Source organism: Salmo trutta, chromosome 18 (genome assembly GCF_901001165.1).
Source record: "Salmo trutta chromosome 18, fSalTru1.1, whole genome shotgun sequence".
NCBI classification, from domain to species: Eukaryota; Metazoa; Chordata; class Actinopteri; order Salmoniformes; family Salmonidae; genus Salmo; species Salmo trutta.
In genome coordinates, this window is record NC_042974.1 from 43,598,654 (window position 1) to 43,620,466 (window position 21,813).

The 21,813-nt window shown below is 43.9% G+C and overlaps 1 protein-coding gene across 4 annotated transcripts in view; it reads right to left on the reverse strand.

Moving 5' to 3' along the window:
• Positions 1-21,813, reverse strand: part of LOC115153340 (zinc finger MIZ domain-containing protein 1) — a 196,875-nt gene that overhangs the window by 98,805 nt on the left and 76,257 nt on the right. For all 4 annotated transcript variants that reach the window (XM_029698685.1, XM_029698683.1, XM_029698686.1 and 1 more), the window contains exon 3: positions 2,230-2,303. The gene's annotated coding sequence lies outside the window, so the exon portion shown is untranslated. The remainder of the gene's footprint in view (positions 1-2,229; positions 2,304-21,813) is intronic.

Sequence of the window (21,813 nt, forward strand, 5' to 3'; positions counted from 1 at the left end):
TCAAGACTGCTTATTACCAACTACCACAACTATCAACCGGGTAGAGCTACTTTACGAACTGTCTCTATCCCTCTCGTCATTGTGTTCTGTACAATCCTCTCTCATGCGGTCTGGACGTAGGCTCTCCGTCTTTGTCCGAGTCTGGAAGAACAGGCGCAATGGATTATGGTCATTGTAGTTAGATACCATGTTTTTGCGCTGAACTAGGTTGAATATTGGCCTAATAAAACTACAACTCCCTTCAGCCGACGTCCCCATAGTTCTTGACTAAATTTCTATTGTGAATAATTAGATTTCTCTCTAGAGAAACAGCGCATTGAGCTCACACAAAAAACGAACTAAATGTAATTCAAGTAATTGAACCGACATCGGTCAATTAGTTGTTTAATATCCGCAGAAAAAAATACATTTTGGTTAATCGCTCAGCACTAGAGCTCGGCAACCATCCTGGCTAATGTGACTGCACACATACAGACACAGACACACGATAATAAAATGTGGTAACGGGGAAAATGCGTAATATGATATGCATGACTTGAGGTTTCTCTCAGCCTCTCTCCTTTCTTTTCTTCTCACAAATCACAGGTTGCATCTATTATTCACTTAAGGCTCCATCTGTCTTTCCCTCTTTCTCTCTCCCTCTTTCCTTAGTTTCCTTCTCCTCCCATCTCATCTCTCTCCCTCCCTCACTCTCTCGCTCTCCCTTCATATTTCCCTCTTCTCGCAATCTGGCTCCTCCCCTTTATTAGCATACTGCAGAATGTGAAAATACCACCAAAAAATATATTCACCTTCCAGCCTTTGATGTTTTATCACATGTACACAAACACTGATGATGTTCTACACACGTTCTACACAAAGATGTTGCATCCTGTAACCCTGTAACTAACACAGCAAGAATACTCACCTGAAGAATGGTCACAGCAAGAATACTCACCTGAAGAATGGCCAGAACCATGATGGTAAGAAAAGAGCAACACAGCTCCATATTGTGACTGAATCGCACTCATTAACACATCCAATATGTGTATACTGCTTTATACTCTCATGTAATGAAAGGATCATTTGTGTGTATTCTGTGTTCGGGCATGTTTCCATTGTTTGCTAGGTTACACGCTAGCTCTCTACTGCTGCAATTACTTGGTGGGAGAAACTAGGCAGCTGGGGTTTCTGTTGTAGACCACGTTCCAAATGGCACCCTATTCCTTATATAGGGCACTACTTTTGACCAGAGCCCAGTGCACTATATAGGAAATCGGGTGCGATTTTGGACACATCCATAGCCTTCTCCTGGAGATTGATATTGGTATTGATAGAGACAGATCAATAGTCAGAGGTGGTAAATGAGAATTGGCTCAACATTGGCAATTACAAGGCTGTTCACGTTTCAGAGCTCCAGGGTTTACCCTAGGTACAGAGCTAGGATCAGCTTCCCTCCCCAGCTTCCCTTCCCTTCCCAAACCTTAATCATCAGTGGGGAAAATCAAAACTGACCCAGGATAATGCTTCACCCTGCAGGACTCACGGGAGAGTAATCTGGGTTAGCTTCTAATAGGACCGGGCCTCTATTTACAGTATGTGTGCTGATCTAGGATCAGTTGTACCTTTTAGATTACAATTAATGAAATGATATGGACTGGGGGGGACCTGATCTTAGATCAGCATTCCTACTCTTAAACGCTTTATGAATACTGGCCCTGTTACTCTCATGTAAACAACCAAAATGTGACCCTCTTCAAATCAACCACAACAAAGGACCAATGATGCTTCTTCTATGATGGTTTCTATGATGATGGTTTCTTTGGTTTCTATGATGGTTTCACAGTAGATGTACATTTGGCTAAAGGGTGCGGCTGGTCTAACTCAGACGCCTTGTCGAGTGTGGAGGAAAGGACAGTGTCAAGCAATAGTTTGTCAAAGCACAACACACATAATCCTTAAGATATGTTCAAATCAACCAGCCCCTCTCTTCTAGCCAAAACAATACCAATCAAAATGGTAATTTGCCTGTCCTCTCTGGTTTCTCAAACGGCAACCCCAATTTCCAAAGTCTGTGACAAGCATAAAAACCCAACAGGACTGCTTCTGTTTTCTTCAAAGTCCCTCCATCTGGGCACAAGTAGTGCACTAAATAGGGAATAGAGTGTCATTTGGGATGCAGCTGTGTCTGTCTGTGAGAGCAGATGCTGTGCATGATGAGCAGAGGGCTCGTAAATCACCATGTCTTACCAGTGGAGAGGGAGGTTCCTGTGTTTCCTATTAACCAAAGCCTTCGCTACCTCCTCATCAATCATAGAACACGCCTGGAATGAAGAACAGAAAACAGAGAACATATTAGGACCACTCAGTACAAAACATGTAGAAAATATTAGGTTTGGTACAGGAGTAGGGTTGAACAATTCCGATAACGTTCCCAAAATTCCCACGTTTTTTTAGTAATCCTGGGTTGGAAAATTCCCTGAATCAGGAGGGTATAAGCAGGAAATCCGTAAGCCTGGAGCCAGGATATCTGGAAAACCTCGGGATTTGGGGAAAGTTACCATCATTTTGCAACACTTTACAGGGCAGGCGGAACAAACCTCGGTTGTCACGTCCTGACCATATACTTAGGTATTTTTGTATTATATTTGGTCAGGACGTGGCAGAGTTATGTTTGGTTATGGTATAGTGGGGTTGTGAGTGTTGGGTTAGGTTCTAGGTTAGGTTTTCTATGTGTAGGTGTATGTCTATGTTTGGTTAATTGGGGTTGGGACTCTCAGTTGAAGGCAGGTGTTGTCTATCTGCCTTTGATTGAGAGTCCCATATAGTGGGGTGTGTTTGTGTTTGGTATTTGTGGGTAATTGTATTTTGCACTGTGTTTCGTTTCTCCTGTGAAACTGTCACCTTGCTCCTTTGCGTGTTTATTTTGTTTTGTCGTTTCCATCTATAATAAATATGATGTGGAACAGTCAACCTGCTGCGTATTGGTCATCAAGTGATTTCGACATATCTTCCGATGAGGGAGAATACGAGGAACGTGACACTCGGTGCCAGTCTGAGTCTGTTTCTGCTCTCTTGCAAACATGTTTGGCATGACAATTCAATAAGAGATCTTTACCATCATTCAACGTAGATGGATGTTATGATGACGCATACATTGTCGTTGGTAACTATTATCAGACAGGTTAGTAGTAAAATATGATCTTCCATAATCTTCCAAAAGACGAACAATAACAACTGTAAATGATCACTTTTTATTTCCATCAAAATAGTTGTTGTTTTTTGCGATAACATCTGTGTTAAATGAAAAGTATTAGTATCTTGTTGTGGCGTGCTGGGGGAGCATTTGACTCGTCTCATCGAGACTCTGAAAATGGATCTTGGTGTTGTTACAGTAAAGTACAGTAGTGTCCAGAGAGGCTTCTGGCCCATGTTTTGGACTAGAGCAGCCCCTCGAGTTCCCAAGTCCCACTTGATTTTGTTTTCAGCCAATCACAGACTGGATCAGCTGCCCAAGACATTTCTACACGGAAGAAGCCTCAACCCTCTCCCATCCCAAAACCCACATTACTATTGTCCAGTACCACACAGCAACAGAGAAAGTACGACCAATAGTCACCAAATATAAAACCGAAACATTGCTGAATGTTCTGATGAAGATTTTTTGTTGTTGTCAGCAAGCCTTTTAGATTGAGTCTAGAAACATTAGCCACTGGAAGATCGACTCCTTTTGAACTCTCATAGTTTCTAACTAGAGATGAATAGAGATTAAAGAGGAATGGAAAAACTTCAGGAAGTAAAGCTGAGCAAAGAGATGTATTCAATACAATAATACTAAACGTACATGTAACATAGACACATCTCTATTTTCTCTTGAACAACGTTTATTAGAGGTATGGGTAGCGCCATGATGACACTATAGACATGTCACCTGTGAACAATTCAGTCAATAGCTGCCCCCACGGTGGCAAGCATAGGAAGGGGCTGGAGAGACAACATGCTGCCAAGGCTGCAAACAGGGCTGAGGGACAATCACACCCTCACAGGACACATACAGAGATATACATACATAAGTACAAGTAAAGGAACTCCTAGTAACCACCTAGTAGCTCAGATTGTCACTGGTCATTTCCCCTTTCTTGCATGCTTTTCATTTGTTCCCATTCTGACTCTTCGTGTATTAGGCTATAGAAGTTGTAAAAGCCTATTATTGTTATTATATACTTTGTTCTTATAATAATATTTTGTAATTCCAGTTAATTTGGATGACAATACCCCTGAGATGAATGTTGTATATAATGTTGTGGTTATGATAGCATTTTTTTCAGGTTTGACTGAGACAACATAGTCCCCTAATATTATCTTTCCCTTTAAACAAAATGCAATTTGTAATACGTTTCTGTGCATACACAGTACCAGTCAAAAGTTTTAGAACACCTACTCATTCCAGGGTTTTTCTTCATTTTTACTATTTTCTACATTGTAGAATAATAGTGAAGACATCAAAACTATGAAATAACACATATGGAATCATGTAGTAACCAAAGAAGTGTTAAACAAATCAAAATATATTTTATATTTGAGATTCTTCAAAGTAGACACCCTTTGCCTTATTGACAGCTATGCACATGATTCCATGTGTTATTTCATAGTGTTGATGTCTTCACTATTATTCTACAATGTAGAAAATAGTAAAAATAAAGAAAAACCCTGGAATGAGTAGGTGTGTCCAAACTTTTGACTGGTACTGTATGTGTTTAATATACTATCCAGATAAGAAAGTGTCTGATCACAGAAAATTCCATACAATTCTAGAAAAATACCACCGGTAACTAAAACGTCTGTAATTACTTCACAGTAAACCATATTACAATTCTGATTTCAGATTATCAACCCTTACAAAGTAAGGAAGATTTTCCATATATTCATTAGGAAGTGTGGTAAATTGCAGTTGTTTGGGAAAAAAGCATGTAAGATACACATTTTCACAGGTGTTTTTTCTTGACTGATTTGAGTCATGTGAGTCATGTGGTGCTATTGCATGTCATATTATTTAAAAGGGCTGTTTCTCAGCTTTCAAAACGTATCATGTTTTTATATATGGTTTGACACCAGCAAAGTATGCTCATTAATGTACACAGAGGTCATGGTCTAAGTAAATCCTAAAATCTCCTACCAATAATGCAACAATGCCAATATGGCGATTTACAGTTACAGTTAGCTGGTGTTTGAAAGCCTAGTGTTTCCATACGCCTTTCATATACAGTTGAAGTCGGAAGTTTACATACACCTTAGCCAAATACGGGGCCACCTGTGCAGGATCCACACACCAGGCCTCCAGTGCGCCTCCCCAGTCCGGTACGTCCTGTGCCAGCTCCCCGCACCAGGCCTCCAGTGTGCCTCCCCAGTCCGGTACGTCCTGGCATGGCGCCCAGTCCAGCTCCAAGGCCGGACCCTTCCTCTGTGCCGGTGCCCAGTCCAGGCACGCCGTCCAGTGCCGCTCCAAGGCCGGAGCCTTCCTCTCCGCCGGTGCCCAGTCCAGGCACGGCGGCCAACCCAGTTCCATGGCCGGAGCCTTCTTCTGCGCCGGTGCCCAGTCCAGGCACAATGTCCAACCCTGCTCCATGGCTGGAGAGCCCTCTGCGCCGGTGCCCGGTCCAGGCACGGTATCCAGTAACGCTCCAAGGCCGGAGCCTTCCTCTGCGCCGATCCCCAGTCTAGGCACGGCGTTCAGCCTGGCGCCAGGGCCAGATCCGGGGTCTGGGTGGGGGCTACGACCTGCACCGGAGCCGCCACCGACACTAGTTACCCCCCCAGTTGGTTTCAGGTTTTGCGGCCGGAGTCCGCATCTTTTGGGGGGAACTGTCACGCCCTGACCATAGAGAACCAAGGGCTCTCTATGGTGTAGTAGGTCAGGGCGTGACTAGGGGGTGTTTCTATGTTGGTGTTTTGTATGGTTCCCAATTAGAGGCAGCTGATAATCGTTGCCTCTAATTGGGGATCATATTTAGGTAGCCATTTTTCCCACCTGTGTTTGTGGGATAATGTTTGTGTTGGTGCTTGTGTCACCACGTAGTCACGTTGTGTTGCTTGTTTATTGTTTTGGTTAAAGTAGTTTCACTTGAAATAAATATGTGGAACTCAACAAACGCTGCGCCTTGGCCCGTCTCTTACAACTAACGTGACAACTAGCTACATACACACATACTAGGGCTGGCACAATTACCATATGACCATGTAACCTACGGTTATGGATGAAGACTGTCGTGAAAATAAAATAACCGTCTTAACCATTTTTTTTGTGTGGAATGAACAGCTGACTGAAGACAGGACAGAAGGGCATTTGTGCGGTTGAGTCTGTTTCTGCTGTAACATGGACTCTTCACAACATAATGAAACTGAAGAATGTTAATTCAAATTATGCTAAAGGTAGACTCAGTAAAATGACATTGCCACGAGTAGCACCACAGATATTGAGATGAGCGAGATGCAAGACTTCGCTCTCACAGTCACACACAGTGCAGGGGTTTGCTTTACGCTGTCACTCTTCCTGCTTTTACTTCCTGCTTTGCTCCTATGGGTACACTCGGAATGACCGCCAGTCTACCCATAATGCCATAATTGACAGGAATGAGGATGCCGTTCTATTCATTCTATTACTATCTGTGCTTGGAGTTCAAACAGTTAACCCAAACTAAACTATACGTGTTATTAAAATTCTTATTGAACATTCAGTGAAAGTTTTAAGGAAGTTATTCAAAAACCTCCAAAGAACCTTTACATTTTGTTCAAAACATTCACAACATTTAGAGAATGTTCTCAGAACGTTATTTAATTAACTTCAAATAACCTATAATTTCCATTCTCAGAACGTTAATAAAACCTTGTGTAACGAGTGCACTGACAGTCGGGAAGCAAGTTCAGGGAGTGAGTGTTTTGATAAATAAAAGAACCGATGAACACGAAACACAACGCACCGACATGAAAACAGAGTCAATAACACCCGAGGAAAGAACCAAGGGGAGGGACAGATATCGGGAAGATAATCAAGGAGGTGATGGAGTCCAGGTGAGTGTCATGGGGAGCAGGTGCGCGAGACGATGGTGACAGGTGTGCGGGATCATCAGAAGCCTGATGACCTAGAGGCCAGAGAGGGAGTATACGTGACACCTTGAAGGAAAACCATAGTAAAACATTCTCAGAACTTCCCTGCAACCAAAAAAATATACGTTCCCAGTAGAGGCAAAATGTTCACTTCCGATCTCTAATGTTCAACTTTTTTCTGTTTTACCTGTCAGGAAACGCATGGCTTCGCTCATCGAACCAATGGGAAATCAAAAACAGGGACTAGTGTGTGTGTGTGTGTCGGAGCTTATTAGGCTATGCTCCAAGGACACTGGGAGCACATTACTAATCATAGCACCAAGATGTTAGACTACACTGCAGAGAGAGAGAGAGAGAGAGAGAGAGGTTAAAAAGTAAAATGTCAAAAAAGCAATGTGTAAGTCTTCCATTCTGAATCTCAAGTACTTTCAGCTGCAGCACAGCAGGCTGCATGTGTGATGTCATTGTCACAGTATTCCACTGAGAACGGATCAGTCTATTTCAGTTTGGTGTACAGGGAATGGGATAGGCACCACACACAACAGAAAGAGAGAACATAGAAAATATGTGGATAACGACATGAACCTTGGTTGGTTCAAAGAATCTTGAATGTTTGTTTTGAGTGCTCGTCTCTTTCTGAAATAAAATAGCAGCCTTTCAGATGTGTGGGGAGAATACAGCTGCCTTGAGGAGAAGCATCCTCACCAAACACATGTACAGAGCCTTCAAAAAGTATTCACATCCCTTCAATTTTCCCACATTTTGTTGTGTTAAAGACTGAATTCATAATGGGTTCAATTTAGATGTCACTGATCTACACACAATACCCCGTAATATCAAAGTGGAATTTTGTTATTCCGAGAAAGAAAATTGTCAATAAGTCAAACATGAGTCAATAAGTATTCGACACCTTTGTTATAGCAAGCCTAAATAAGTTCAAGAGTAAAAATGTGTTCAATAATAGTGGTTAATATGATTTTTGTACCCCACACATATAATTACCTGTAAGGTCTCTCAATCGAGTAGTGAATTTCAAGCACAGATTCAAGCACAAAAAACAGGGAGGTTTTCCAATGACTCACAAAGAAGGGCACAAATTGGTAGATGTGTAAAAATAAAAAGAGCAGACACTTAATGTCCCTTTAAGCATGGTGAAGTTATTAATTAGGCTTTGATGGTGTATCAATACACTCAGTCACTACAAAGATACAGGTGTCCTTCCTAACTCTGTATGCTAGCTATGCTACCAGCTTATACGAACGGGAGTTAGCATTTAGCATTCACTTCTTCTAAACCTGAAAAGGTAAAACTTCTCAATGTTATGCAGAGAAAACAGCCAAATATATCAAAATTGAACTTTATTAACCACATTGTGGGCCTGTTACAATACATCAATCAGGACGGATTTAATGAATGTCCACTTTGTTAAATCAGATTAGTTGAATGTGAGCCAATCTAGCGTCCTTCCTCTATCCCCCATGGTCTGCGTTCCATTGACCTCTTTACCACATCTATTTGGCTGTTAAACTCATCGGTACACTCACAATGGCTGCCTGGTATTGTGATGCAATCATTTCCATGGTAATGTAGAATGTTAATTCAAATTATGTTAACTAATGTGGCTGACGCAATGGAATGTATTTTTTGTAATGTCCGTTGAGTTGAATCAACCAATCACAGCACATAGTGGTCTGTCGCATGAGTACAAAAAATTTATGAAAATGTATGCACTCACTACTGTAAGTTGCTCTGGATAAGCGCGTCTGCTAAATTGAATTAACATTGAATTAATACACTTCCTGCTTTGCTCTCATGGGTACACTCGCAATGGCCGCCAGTCCACCCATTATACCATAATTGACTTGAAAGGGGACACCCGTTTTATTCATTCTATCTCTATGGCAGCACATGCAGTCCGGAGCGGAGGAGAAGAGAAAATGCGTCTATTTGAACAGTTATTACAGTGACCGCGGTTATTTGGCTGGACAATAACCGTCATCTGAAATTCCATGACCGTCACAGCCCTACGTGATATGAGAAAACTGAGAATGGATCAACAACATTGTAGTTACTACACAACACTAACCTAAATGACAGAGTGAAAAGAAGGAAGCCTGTACAAAACAAAAAATATTCCAAAACATGCATCCTGCTTGCAACAAGGCACTTAAGTAATACTGCAAAAACATTGAGAAAGAAATTCACTTTTTTTCCTGAATACAAAATATGATGTTTTTGGCAAATCCAACACATCACTGAGTAACACTCTTCATATTTTCAAGCATGGTAGTGGCTGCATCATGTTATGGGTATGCTTGTCATTGGCAAGGACTAGGGATATTTATTGTTTTTAAGAAATGAAATAGAGCTAAGCGCAGGCAATATCCTAGAGAAAAACCTGGTTCAGTCTGCTTTCCAATATACACTGGGAGACAAATTTATCTTTCAGCAGGACAATAACCTAAAACACATGGTCAAATCTACACTGGAGCTGCTTACCGAGACGACATTGAATGTTCCTGAGTGGCCTAGTTACAGTTTTGACTTAAATCGGCTTCAAAATCCATGGCAAGACTTGAAAATGGCTGTCTAACAATGATCAACAACCAGAGTTTGAAGAAAAAAATAAATGAAGGGCCAATATTGTACAAACCAGGTGTGCAAAGCACTTAGAGATCGCTGCCAAAGGTGCTTCTAACAAGTATTGACTCAGGGGGGTGAATACTTATCTAATCAAGATATACTAGTGTTTCTTTTTCATGAATGTTTAATAAATGTTAGAATTTCTCTTTCACTTCGACATTACAGTGTTTTGTTTACAATTAAATCCATTTTAATCCCACATTGTAAAACGTCAAGGGGTGTGAATACTTTCTGAAGGTACTATATACTTAACTGATACAATCCATTGTTCACAGTAAACGGAAGAATGTTAGTAGGCACTTCATATAAAGAGTGATGACTTAATTTGGTCCAGTGCTATGGCTCACAAGACCTCTCAAAACAAGGACTTAAGTCAGCAAGTCAGTCAGTCAGTCAGTCAGTCAGTCAGTCAGTCAGTCATGCCAGCAAGACCACAAAGCTGCCCCCTTTGTCACCTCTGAGTAACTCCATGGCTCCGCTGCCAAATCTATTGCCTTCCGCCTGCAAGCTCTTGATTACAATAGAAAACATTGATGTCTGCTAGCCTGGTTAAACCAGACTAGAGTGAAACAATGGTGAGCTGTGCAGCATTCAGTCTGGTTTAACCAGCCTAGGTGTGTGCAGGGCCTAGAAGATGTAGCATCAGACGCCCTGGGCCCTTCCTCCCTCCGCCTTGCAGGAAGAAAACCACAGTATAAGGGAAACACTGCACCGGAATGACACAGCATGGAGGAATGCACAGGCGGATGCGGTCTGTTTCCTACCCTCCCTCTCTCTTTCTCTCTCCCTCTCCCTCTCCCTCCCCCCCACCTCTCTCTCTCCCTCCCCCACACCTCTCTCCCTCCCTCTTTGTGGCCAGGACCAAAGTCAGACCCAGCAATTAGTGAGGTTATTTTCACCAGAAGGCTAGATCTGTGTTCATGGGGTTGAGCGTTTGTCAGAGGATGTGTCCCAAATGGCACCCTATTCCCTACATAGTGCACACCCTATACCCTACATAGTGCACTACTGTTGACCAGGGCACATAGTGCTCTGGTCAAAAGTAGAGCACTACATTCATGGGTTGCACCTCCGTCACTCGTTCACACCATTGTTATGAGCGTTCTAAAGAAATCTCATCCATAGTGACTCCTGAAAGTCGAGTGGTGCCCAGTCATTCTTAACCGGGGCTAATGATTGATTTAGCAATGCTAACGTTAGCGTGCTAAAACCCATTGCTTTCCCCTCAATCTTGCTCTCCCCAATTATAAAGTCAATCTGACGACGTTACAATGATGAAAAAAGTTCTTCCCATTAATTATTAGCCTCCTTTATGTCATTGTATTTCCAAGCCACTGTAATTAACTTTAGACTAAATCTTCAATTGAGATGCGAGTAGAACGTTCAGTCGATCGCCAGTCTTCAAGAGAATGGTCATAACGACGGCGTAATGCAACTTGCAATCTATGAATACGGGACAGAGTGCCATTTGGGATTCTGAAAGAAGTCCAGCTGCCAACCCACATGATTTGATATTGATATAAAAACGTCGGCCTTGCTTTTGTGGATGTGTGTGTGTGTCAACATTTTACATTTTTCTAACAGTTCTACTAGCCAGGCACTATGGAGAATCATGACCAGTGTTACAGCACAGCACACACATCCTTCCTTTACCAGAGACCACAGAGGAAGTGTGTGTGTGTGTGTGCGTGTGTGTGTGTCAGCTCAGGTCAGAAGTGCACAAACCAGAACCGTTGTGGCTGTTCACAAAAGTGGCTTCCTCTCAGTTTCATCACTTGGGGGCGGCCTTTGTTAGCGTGCGGAAAGGCCTGCAGAGGGAATGAAAATATTGGCAAGTCTCTACAGCTCTTCTGGAGACCTACAGCTGCACCGACCGCACAGTGAACACACAGACAGGCAGAGTCACGTGATGACATGTTATGTGGTCCTTCCACCACGACTCGAAAAACCATGCACCTTATTAGGCTACAGATGAAATAAGTTATGATGAACTTCACAGGGTGGTGAACGTGCACTGTGATGAGCTTGATGCTCCTTTCCAATAAATATTGAGGGTCATATTCTGGTGACCTGATAATCGATGCTTGGCTGCAGCTTGACAAATAAAAAGAATCTTGCTCTTTTGTCCATAATAATAATAATGTCATCATGTAGGCTTTACGTGCGCTCTAGCCAACAGTATGCAGATAACGCACATTCACCATATAACGCAACATTTCTTGTGAGAAAACCATCAGTTGGTTTTTAAAAAAGCGATGGAATTTCTCAAGCAAGAATTTTGCTACGACTGTCTGTGAATTGTCTGTGGGGAGTGGAAAACTGAAAACTAGCTGTTATTGGCAGAGAGGTTTGGAACTGACTTTGTTATTGGTCTATTTAACCAATTTAGCGCATGGTGATGACACAATGAAAATCCTAAACCCCCGCCCATGCAAACCTACTGATTAGAAGGTCCTGTGTAGAATTTTCACACTTTAGCAATGTTAGTTTCATCAGTGGTTGTACAATATGATTTAAAACACAGGCAAACAGAATTTTGATTGAACTGGGCCTTTAATGGAAATTTTGAACTTGTGTTTCCATTGTGTTGAGAAGAGTCAAAACCAACAGAATGAAAGCAAAGCCATCTGAAACTATTCACAGTTGATAGAGTGCATCAGGTTGCTCTCTCCCGTCCCCCTGTCCCCGCTCTCTCTTATACACTCAGACACACACACACACACACGCACACGCACACACTCAGACACACACACACGCACGCACACACACACACACACACACACTCAGACACACACACACACACTCAGACACACACACACTCACACACACACACACACACACACTCAGACACACACACACACACACACTCAGACACACACACACTCAGACACACACACACACACACACACACACACACACACACACACACACACACACACACACACACACACACACAGAGAGAGGGGCATTCCTGTGCCGTTGCCTCGTCAGAAAGTTGCAAAGAATATGAATCACCGATGCATTCTGTTCATGTCATTTTAAAAACTTGGGCAAGTTATTGCATTTTCAAATAAATTCAATACATTTAGTTGATTTCCAAAACGTGATACACATTTGATAGAAGAACCGAAAGATCTGTTTTTAACAAACACACACAATCTTTCTCTCTCACACACACATGCTCTCTCTCTCTTACTATCACTACCACTCCACCACTTTTCAAAAGTGGCAGAGGATCTGTACACCCTAGCCGAAAGAGAAGACAGCAGTTTCACGAAGGGTGACACTCCTCAACTCAGAAAGAGAGACAGCGAGAGAGAGGGAGACAGAGAAACAGATAGACAAAGAGAGACAAAGAAACAGACAAGAGACAAAGAAACAGACAGACAAGAGACAGAGAAAGAGAACAAGACAGACAAAGACAGACAGAGAAAGAGAGCAAGACAGACAGACAGACAGACAGACAGACAGACAGACAGACAGACAGACAGACAGACAGACAGACAGACAGAGAAAGAGAGCAAGACAGACAGACAGACAGACAGACAGACAGACAGACAGACAGACAGACAGACAGACAGACAGACAGACAGACAGACAGACAGACAGACAAGAGAGCCAGACAGACAGACAGACAGACAGACAGACAGACAGACAGACAGACAGACAGACAGACAGACAGACAGACAGACAGACAGACAGACAGACAGACAGACAGACAGACAGATCGACCGAGACAGCCCTTTAATTTGGTGCTCCACAATCCTTCTATAAACCTCTCTCTTTGACTTGCTTACTCTCCGGTTCACTCTATCACCACTATGTCTTCAACCTGGTTCTCTCTTACCCTTCTCTCTATCCATCTCTTTCTCAATCTCTATTTGATTATCTCTCCCTCTGTTTTAATCCCTCTCTTTCCCTCCCTCCCTCCCCCCTCTCTCTCACTCTCTCTCATACATACACACAGTACAACTAACCGTGTGGGGACACACAATTCAGTCAGAATTCAAAATCCTATTTTCCCTAACCCTAAACCTTACCCGAAAACCTAACCTTAACCTTAACCCTAGCTCCTAACCCTAAACCTAATTCTAACCCTAACACTAAACCCCCTAGAAATAGCAGTTGAACTTGTGGGGACTAACACAATGTCCCCAGTTGGTCATTTACTTTTCTTGTATAGTTAAACACACACACACACACTCCTCACATTAAGCCCACTTGTGCTCTGCCTCTTGGCATGTAGCCAGAGGAGAGGATGGGGTGAGGGTCATATTTCAGGGGGCCAACTGTTGGACACACAGTTAGTAGCCTGTTGCTGTTCTCTCTGTTCTTATACACACACACACACACACACACACACACACACACACACACACACACACACACACACACACACACACACACACACACACACACACACACACACACACACACTTACTCTCTGGTTAGCGGGGGTAGGCATGGTTGTTCTATGTCTCAGTCTGTGTTAGCGGGAACAGAGAGGGTTGTATGTCTCAGTCTGTGTTGGCGGGGGCAGGCAGGGTTGTATGTCTCAGTCTGTGTTGGCGGGGGCAGGCAGGGTTGTATGTCTCAGTCTGTGTTGGCGGGGGCAGGCAGGGTTGTATGTCTCAGTCTGTGTTGGCGGGGGCAGAGAGGGTTGTATGTATCAGTCTGTGTTGGCGGGGGCAGGCAGGGTTGTATGTCTCAGTCTGTGTTAGTGGGGGCAGGCAGGGTTGTATGTCCCAGTCTGTGTTAGTGGGTCAGGCAGGGTTGTATGTGTCAGTCTGTGTTGGCGGGAGCAGGCAGGGTTGTATGTCTCAGTCTGTGTTGGCGGGGGCAGGCAGGGTTGTATGTCTCAGTCTGTGTTGGCGGGGGCAGGCAGGGTTGTATGTCTCAGTCTGTGTTGGCGGGAACAGAGAGGGTTGTATGTCTCAGTCTGTGTTGGCGGGGGCAGGCAGGGTTGTATGTCTCAGTCTGTGTTGGCGGGGGCAGGCAGGGTTGTATGTCTCAGTCTGTGTTGGCGGGGGCAGGCAGGGTTGTATGTCTCAGTCTGTGTTGGCGGGAACAGAGAGGGTTGTATGTCTCAGTCTGTGTTAGTGGGGGCAGGCAGGGTTGTATGTTTCCTGAGCTGTTTTTGCTGTCTCTTTGTGCTCCTCTCCTCCTCCCACCTCTGTACACCGCTCTGGCAGAGCTGCCACCAGGTGGAACGGTCGGCAGCAGCGTCCTCCAGGTCTGTGGGGTTGATGTTGCACTTCTTCAGCACTGTTTTCAGCAGGTCCTTGTAGTGCTTCATCTGTCCCCCTGCAGATCGCCGGCCAATGTGTAACTGGCCATACAGGATCTTCCGGGGCAGGTGCTACAGAGACATTCTAATGACATGGTCGAGCCAGCGCAGTTTGTGTCGAGTGACCATGGCCTCCATGCTCCTGCAGTTGGTCTTAAAAAGTATTTCCGTATGGGGCAGACAGTCGCACCAGGTGATTCCCAGGATGCATTGCAGGCATCCTATGTGGAATCGCTCGAGTTGCTTGATGTGGCGACAATAGGTGACCCAGGCTTCACAGCTGTAAAGAAGTGTGGGGATGCAGACGGCTTGATATATGGCCACTTTGGTGTGGAGGTGGAGATCCCTGTTTTGAAGACCCTGCGTCTGAGGTTTCTGAAGGCAGCGGAGGCTAGTTTGATCCGGTTTTGAATTTCAGGGTCCAGGGAAATTATCTTCTTTTGCATTTCTCGACAGCTGAGTGGAACACTAGATAGGTGCGTGCGGTAGTCTATCCATGCAATTTTTTTGACACCTTTTCTAGACCTCTACACAGCTGGGGTGAGCAGTGTGGCTTCTAAATAAGGCTGCTCAGTCCCCCTCCCACACACACATACACATACATACAGTACCAGTCAAAAGTTTGACACACCTACTCATTCAAGAGTTTTTCTTTATTTGTACTATTTTCTACATTGTAGAATAATAGTGAAGACATCAACACTATGAAGTAACACATATGGAATCATGTAGTAACCATTTTTTTTTTAACAAATCAAAATATATTTTATATTTGAGATTCTTCAAAGTAGCCACCCTTGATGACAGCTTTTCACACTCTTGGCATTCTCTCAACTAATTGCTGCAAAGAAAACACTACTAAAGGACACCAATAAGAAGCAGAGACTTGCTTGGGACAAGAAACACGTGCAATGGACAATCGACCAGTAGAACTCCTGAAGGAGTTCCCACATATGCTGAGCACTTGTTGGCTGCTTATCCTTCACTCTGCGGTCCAACTCATCCCAACCATTTCAATTAGGTTGAGGTCAGGTGATTGTGGACGCCAGGTCATCTGATGCATCACTCCATCACTCTCCGTCTTGGTCAAATAGCCCTTACACAGCCTGGAGGTGTGTTGGGTGATTGTCCTGTTGAAAAATGATAGTTCCACTAAGCGCAAACCAGATGGGATGGCGTATTGCTGCAGAATGCTGTGGTAGCCATGCTGGTTAAGTGTGCCTTGAATTATAAATAAATCACTGAAAGTGTCACCAGCAAAGCACCCCCACACCATCACACCTCCTCCTCCATGCTTCATGGTGGGAACCACACAAACGGAGATCATCCGTTCACCTACTCTGTATCTCACAAAGACACGGCGGTTGGAACCAAAAATCTCAAATTTGGACTCATCATACCAAAGGACAGACTTCCACCGGTCTAATGCCAATTGCTGTGTTTCTTGTCCCAAGCAAGTCTCTTCTTATTATTGGTGTCCTTTAGTAGTGGTTTCTTTGCAGCAATTCGACCATGAAGGCCTGATTCACGCAGTCTCCTCTGAACAGTTGATGTTGAACTCTGTGAAGCATTTATTTGGGCTGCAATTTCTGAGGCTGGTATCTCTAATGAACTGATCCTCCACAGCAGAGGTAGAGTCTTGGGTCTTCCTTTCCTGTGGTGCTCCTCATGAGAGCCAGTTTCATCATAGCGCTTGATGGTTTCTGCGACTGCAGTTGAAGAAACTTTCAAAGTTCTTGACATTTTCCGGATTGACTGACCTTCATGTCTTAAAGTAATGATGGACTGTTGTTTCTCTTTGCTTATTTGAGCTGTTATTGCCATAATATAGACTTGGTCTTTTACCAAATAGGACTATCTTCTGTATACCACCCCTACCTTGTTACAACACAACTGATTGGCTCAAACACATTTAGAAGGAAATAAATTCCATAAATGAACTTTTAACAAGGCACACCTGTTAATTGAAATGCATTCCAGGTGACTGACTACCTCATGAAGCTGGTTGAGAGAATGCCAAGAGTGTGCAAAGCTGTCATCAAGGCAAAGGGTGGCTACTTTGAAGAATCTCAAATATAAAATATATTTTGATTTGTTTAACACTTTTATTTGGTTACTACATGATTCCATGTGTGTTATTTCATAGTGTTGATGTCTTCACTATTATTCTACAATGTAGAAAATAGTACAAATAAAGAAAAACCCAGGAATGAGTAGGTGTGTCCAAACCTTTGACTGTTACTGTAGATGGGTCAGAAAGCAGGGAATAACTCCCTCTCTGGTATCTCTGTGTGTGTAGTGTGTGTGGTGTGGTGTGTGATGTGTGTACGTGTGTAAATCTGTGCTCTGTCGACAGGGTGTCAATGGACTGTGACCCTGGTATATAAGCAGTCAAGTATCTGACTATACTAGTAAAGTTGTGGTCTGCATTGACACACACATACACATCTTCGTCTTGTTGTGTTCCGTGTATATATCTTTATATATATATCTTTTTATAACTTTTTCTTCGCATATATTTTCTTAACCCCAATTTAAACATACTCTCCTGCAACCCGCCTCACCCAATGTGGTATGGATCTGCTATTTTCTTTACTTTAGAACCGGAACCCCCAACAGAAGCTAGCCAGCTAACTAGCTACTAGCTAGTAGTCAGCTAGACACTGCTAACCTTTAGCCATGACAACTCCTGCCTGTCTGCACAGCACGATTAATCCCAGAGCTTATCTGACTTCTTTTTCTCCATATCTTCGGAATCCTACCGCAAGCTCAAAACCTCTTCACCTGGATCCTCGCAGCTAGCTAGCTGCTATCCGACTGGCATCTCCTGGCTAACATCTCTGTCCCGAAGCAAGCACCAATTAGACTAGCTGAAGAGGTCCATCAGCCACTCCTTTGGCTAAAATACCTATTTTGCCAGTTGTCCTGGACCCCTTTTATTGCCGATACGGAGCCCCACCGATCCATCACGACTAGACTACCAACGTAATCCGCCCGAGGGGGTTTTTCAACAGGCTCCTCCGTCGCGACGTCCCCTGAATGCCCATCTGCTAGCCTGCTAGCAGCGGCCCGCTAGCTGTCTAGAACATACTGGACTGTTGGCTGAAGAGGTCCATCAGCCAATTTCTTGGGCTACTATACCTATTTTGCCAATTGGCCTGGAGCCTTTTTACTACACGGACCCCTGCTGATCCATCACAACTGGTCTGCCGACGTAACCGCACAAGGGGGCTACAACAGACTTCTTCCGTCACGACGTCCCTCTAAGGCCCTCTGCTAGCCTACCAGCCCCGGCCCACTAGCGTTGGAATCGCCGTGTCTCCAGCCACCCAGCTACTCACTGAACCCTATGATCACTCGGCTACGCATGCCTCTCCCTAATGTCAATATGCCTTGTCCATTGTTGTTTTGGTTAGTTATTATTGTCTTATTTCATTGTAGAGCCTCCAGCCATGCTCAATATGCCTCAGCTAACCCTCCTGTCCCATCTCCCACACATGCAGTGACCTCTCCTGGTTTAATTGATGTCTCTAGAGACAATACCTCTCTCATCATCACTTAATGCCTAGGTTTACCTCCACTGTATTCACATCCTACCATACCTTTGTCTGTACATTATGCATTGAAACTATTCTATCGCGCCCAGAAACCTGCTCCTTCTACTCTCTGTTCCGAACGTACTAGATGACCAGTTCTTATAGCCTTTAGCCGTACCCTTATCCTACTCCTCCTCTGTTCCTTAGGTGATGTAGAGGTTAACCCAGGCCCTGCAGTGCCTAGCTCCACTCCCATTCCCCAGGCGCTCTCATTTGTTGACTTCTGTAACTGTAAAAGCCTTGGTTTCATGCATGTTAACATAAGAAGCCTCCTCCCTAAGTTTGTTGTATTCACTGCTTTAGCACACTCTGCCAACCCGGATGTCCTAGTCGTGTCTGAATCCTGGCTCAAGAAGGCCACCAAAACCCCTGAAATTTCCATCCCTAACTATAACATTTTCCGACAAGATAGAACTGCCAAAGGGGGCGGAGTTGCAATCTACTGTAGAGTTCTGTCTTACTATCCAGGTCTGTGCCCAAACAATTTGAACGTATACTTTTAAAATCCACCTTTCCAGAAACAAGCCTCTCACCGTTGCCGCTTGCTATAGATCCCCTTCTGCCCCCAGCTGTGCCCTGGACACCATATGTGAATTGATTGCCCCCGATCTATCTTCAGAGCTCGTGCTGTTAGGTGACCTAAACTGGAACATGCTTAACACCCCGGCCATCCTACAATCTAAGCTTGATGTCCTCAATCTCACAAAAATTATTAATGAAACTACCAGGTACAACCCCAAATCCGTAAACACAGGCACCCTCATAGATATCATCCTAACCAACCTGCCCTCCAAATACACCTCTGCTGTCTTCAACCAGGATCTCAGCGATCACTGCCTCATTGCTTGCGTCCATAATGGGTCTGCGGTCAAACGACCACCCCTCATCACTGTCAAACGCTCCCTAAAACACTTCAGCGAGCAGGCATTTCTAATCGACCTGGCCCGGGTATCCTGGAAGGATATTGACCTCATTCCGTCAGTAGAAAATGCCTGGTTATTCTTTAAAAGTGATTTCCTCACAATAAGCATGCCCCATTCAAAAAATGTAGAACCAGGAACAGATATAGCCCGTGGCTCACTCCAGACCTGACTGCCCTTGACCAGCACAAAAACATCCTGTGGTGTACTGCAATAGCATCGAATAGCCCCCGCGACATGCAACTTTTCAGGGAAGTTAGGAACCAATATACTCAGGCAGTTAGGAAAGCAAAGGCTAGCTTTTCAAACAGAAATTTGCATCCTGCAGCATATACTCCAAAAAGTTCTGGGACACTGTAAAGTCCATGGAGAATAAGAGCACCTCCTCCCAACTGCCCACTGCACTGAGGCTAGGAAACAATGTTACCACCGATAAGTCCACTATAATTGAGAATTTCAATAAGCATTTTTCTACGGCTGGCCATGCTTTCCACCTGGCCACCCCTACCCTGGTCAACAGCCCTGCACCCCCCACAGCAACTTTCCCAAGCCTCCTCATTTCTCCTTCACCCAAATCCAGATAGCTGATGTTCTGAAAGAGCTGCAAAATCTGGACCCTTACAAATCAGCAGGGCTAGACAATCTGGACCCTCTCTTTCTAAAAGGATCAGCCGGAATTGTTGCAACCCCTATTACTAGCCTGTTCAACCTCTCTTTCGTATCGTCTGAGATCCCTAAAAATTGGAAAGCTGCCGCGGTCATCCCCCTCTTCAAAGGGGGAGACACTCTAGACCCAAACTGCTACAGACCTATATCTATCCTACCCTGCCTTTCTAAGGTCTTCGAAAGCCAAGTTAACAAGCAGATCACCGACCATTTCGAATCCCACCATACCTTCTCGACTATGCAATCTGGTTTCCGAGCTGGTCATGGGTGCACCTCAGCCACGCTCAAGGTCCTAAACAATATCATAACCTCCATCGATAAGAGACAATACTGTGCAGCTGTATTCATAGACCTGGCCAAGGCTTTCGACTCTGTCAATCACCACATTCTTATTGGCAAACTCAACAGCCTTGGTTTCTCAAATGACTGCCTCGCCTGGTTCACCAACTACTTCTCAGACAGAGTTCAGTGTGTCAAATCAAAGGGCCTGTTGTCCGGACCTCTGGCAGTCTCTATGGGGGTGCCACAGGGTTCAATTCTCGGGCCAACTCTTTTCTCTATATACATCAATGATGTAGCTCTTGCTGCTGGTGATTCTCTGATCCACCTCTACACAGACAATACCATTCTGTCTACTTCTGACCCTTATTTGGACACTGTGTTAATTAACCTGTTGTGGATAGGGGGCAGTATTTTCACGGACAGATAAAAAACATACCCGATTTAATCTGGTTACTACTCTTGCCCAGAAACTAGAATATGCATATAATTGTTTGATGTGGATAGAAAACACCCTAAAGTTTCTAAAACTGTTTGAATGGTGTCTGTGAGTATAACAGAACTCATTTGGCAGGCCAAAACCTGAGAAGATTCCAGGCAGGAAGTGGCCTGTCTGACAATTTGTAGTCATTCTGTTGCATCTCTATTGAAATGACAGCATCTGTGCTGTTACGTGACACTTTCTAAGGCTTCCATTGGCTCTCTAAAGCCTTTAGAAAGCGGAATGACGTGTCTCCTGTCTCTGGGCAAAGTACAGCAGCAGAGTTTGTAAGTGGACTGCTTGGGGACAGTGCACGTTCACGAGACCTCACCATTTTTTTCCTTTCACTCTTTGAATAAATACAACGCTGCCCGGTTGGAAAATTATCGCTATTTTACGAGAAAAATTGCCTAAAAATGGATTTTAAACAGTGTTTGACATGCTTCTAAGTACAGTAATGGAATATTTGGACATTTTTTGTCACGAAATGCGCTCACGCGTTACCCTTCGGATAGTGACCTGAACGCACGAACAAAACGGAGGTATTTGGATATAACTATGGATTATTTGGAACCAAAACAACATTTGTTGTTGAAGTAGAAGTCCTGGGAGTGCATTCTGACGAAGAACAGCAAAGGTAATCCAATTTTTCTAATAGTAATTCTGAGTTTAGGCTGCCCCGACGTTGGCGGGTCTGAATAGCTAGCCTTGATCGCCGAGCTATGTACTCAGAATATTGCAAAATGTGCTTTCACCGCAAAGCTACTTTAAAATCTGAGATAGCGTTTGCATAAAGGAGTTCTGTATCTATAATTCTTAAAACACTTGTTATGTATTTTGTCAACATTTATCATGAGT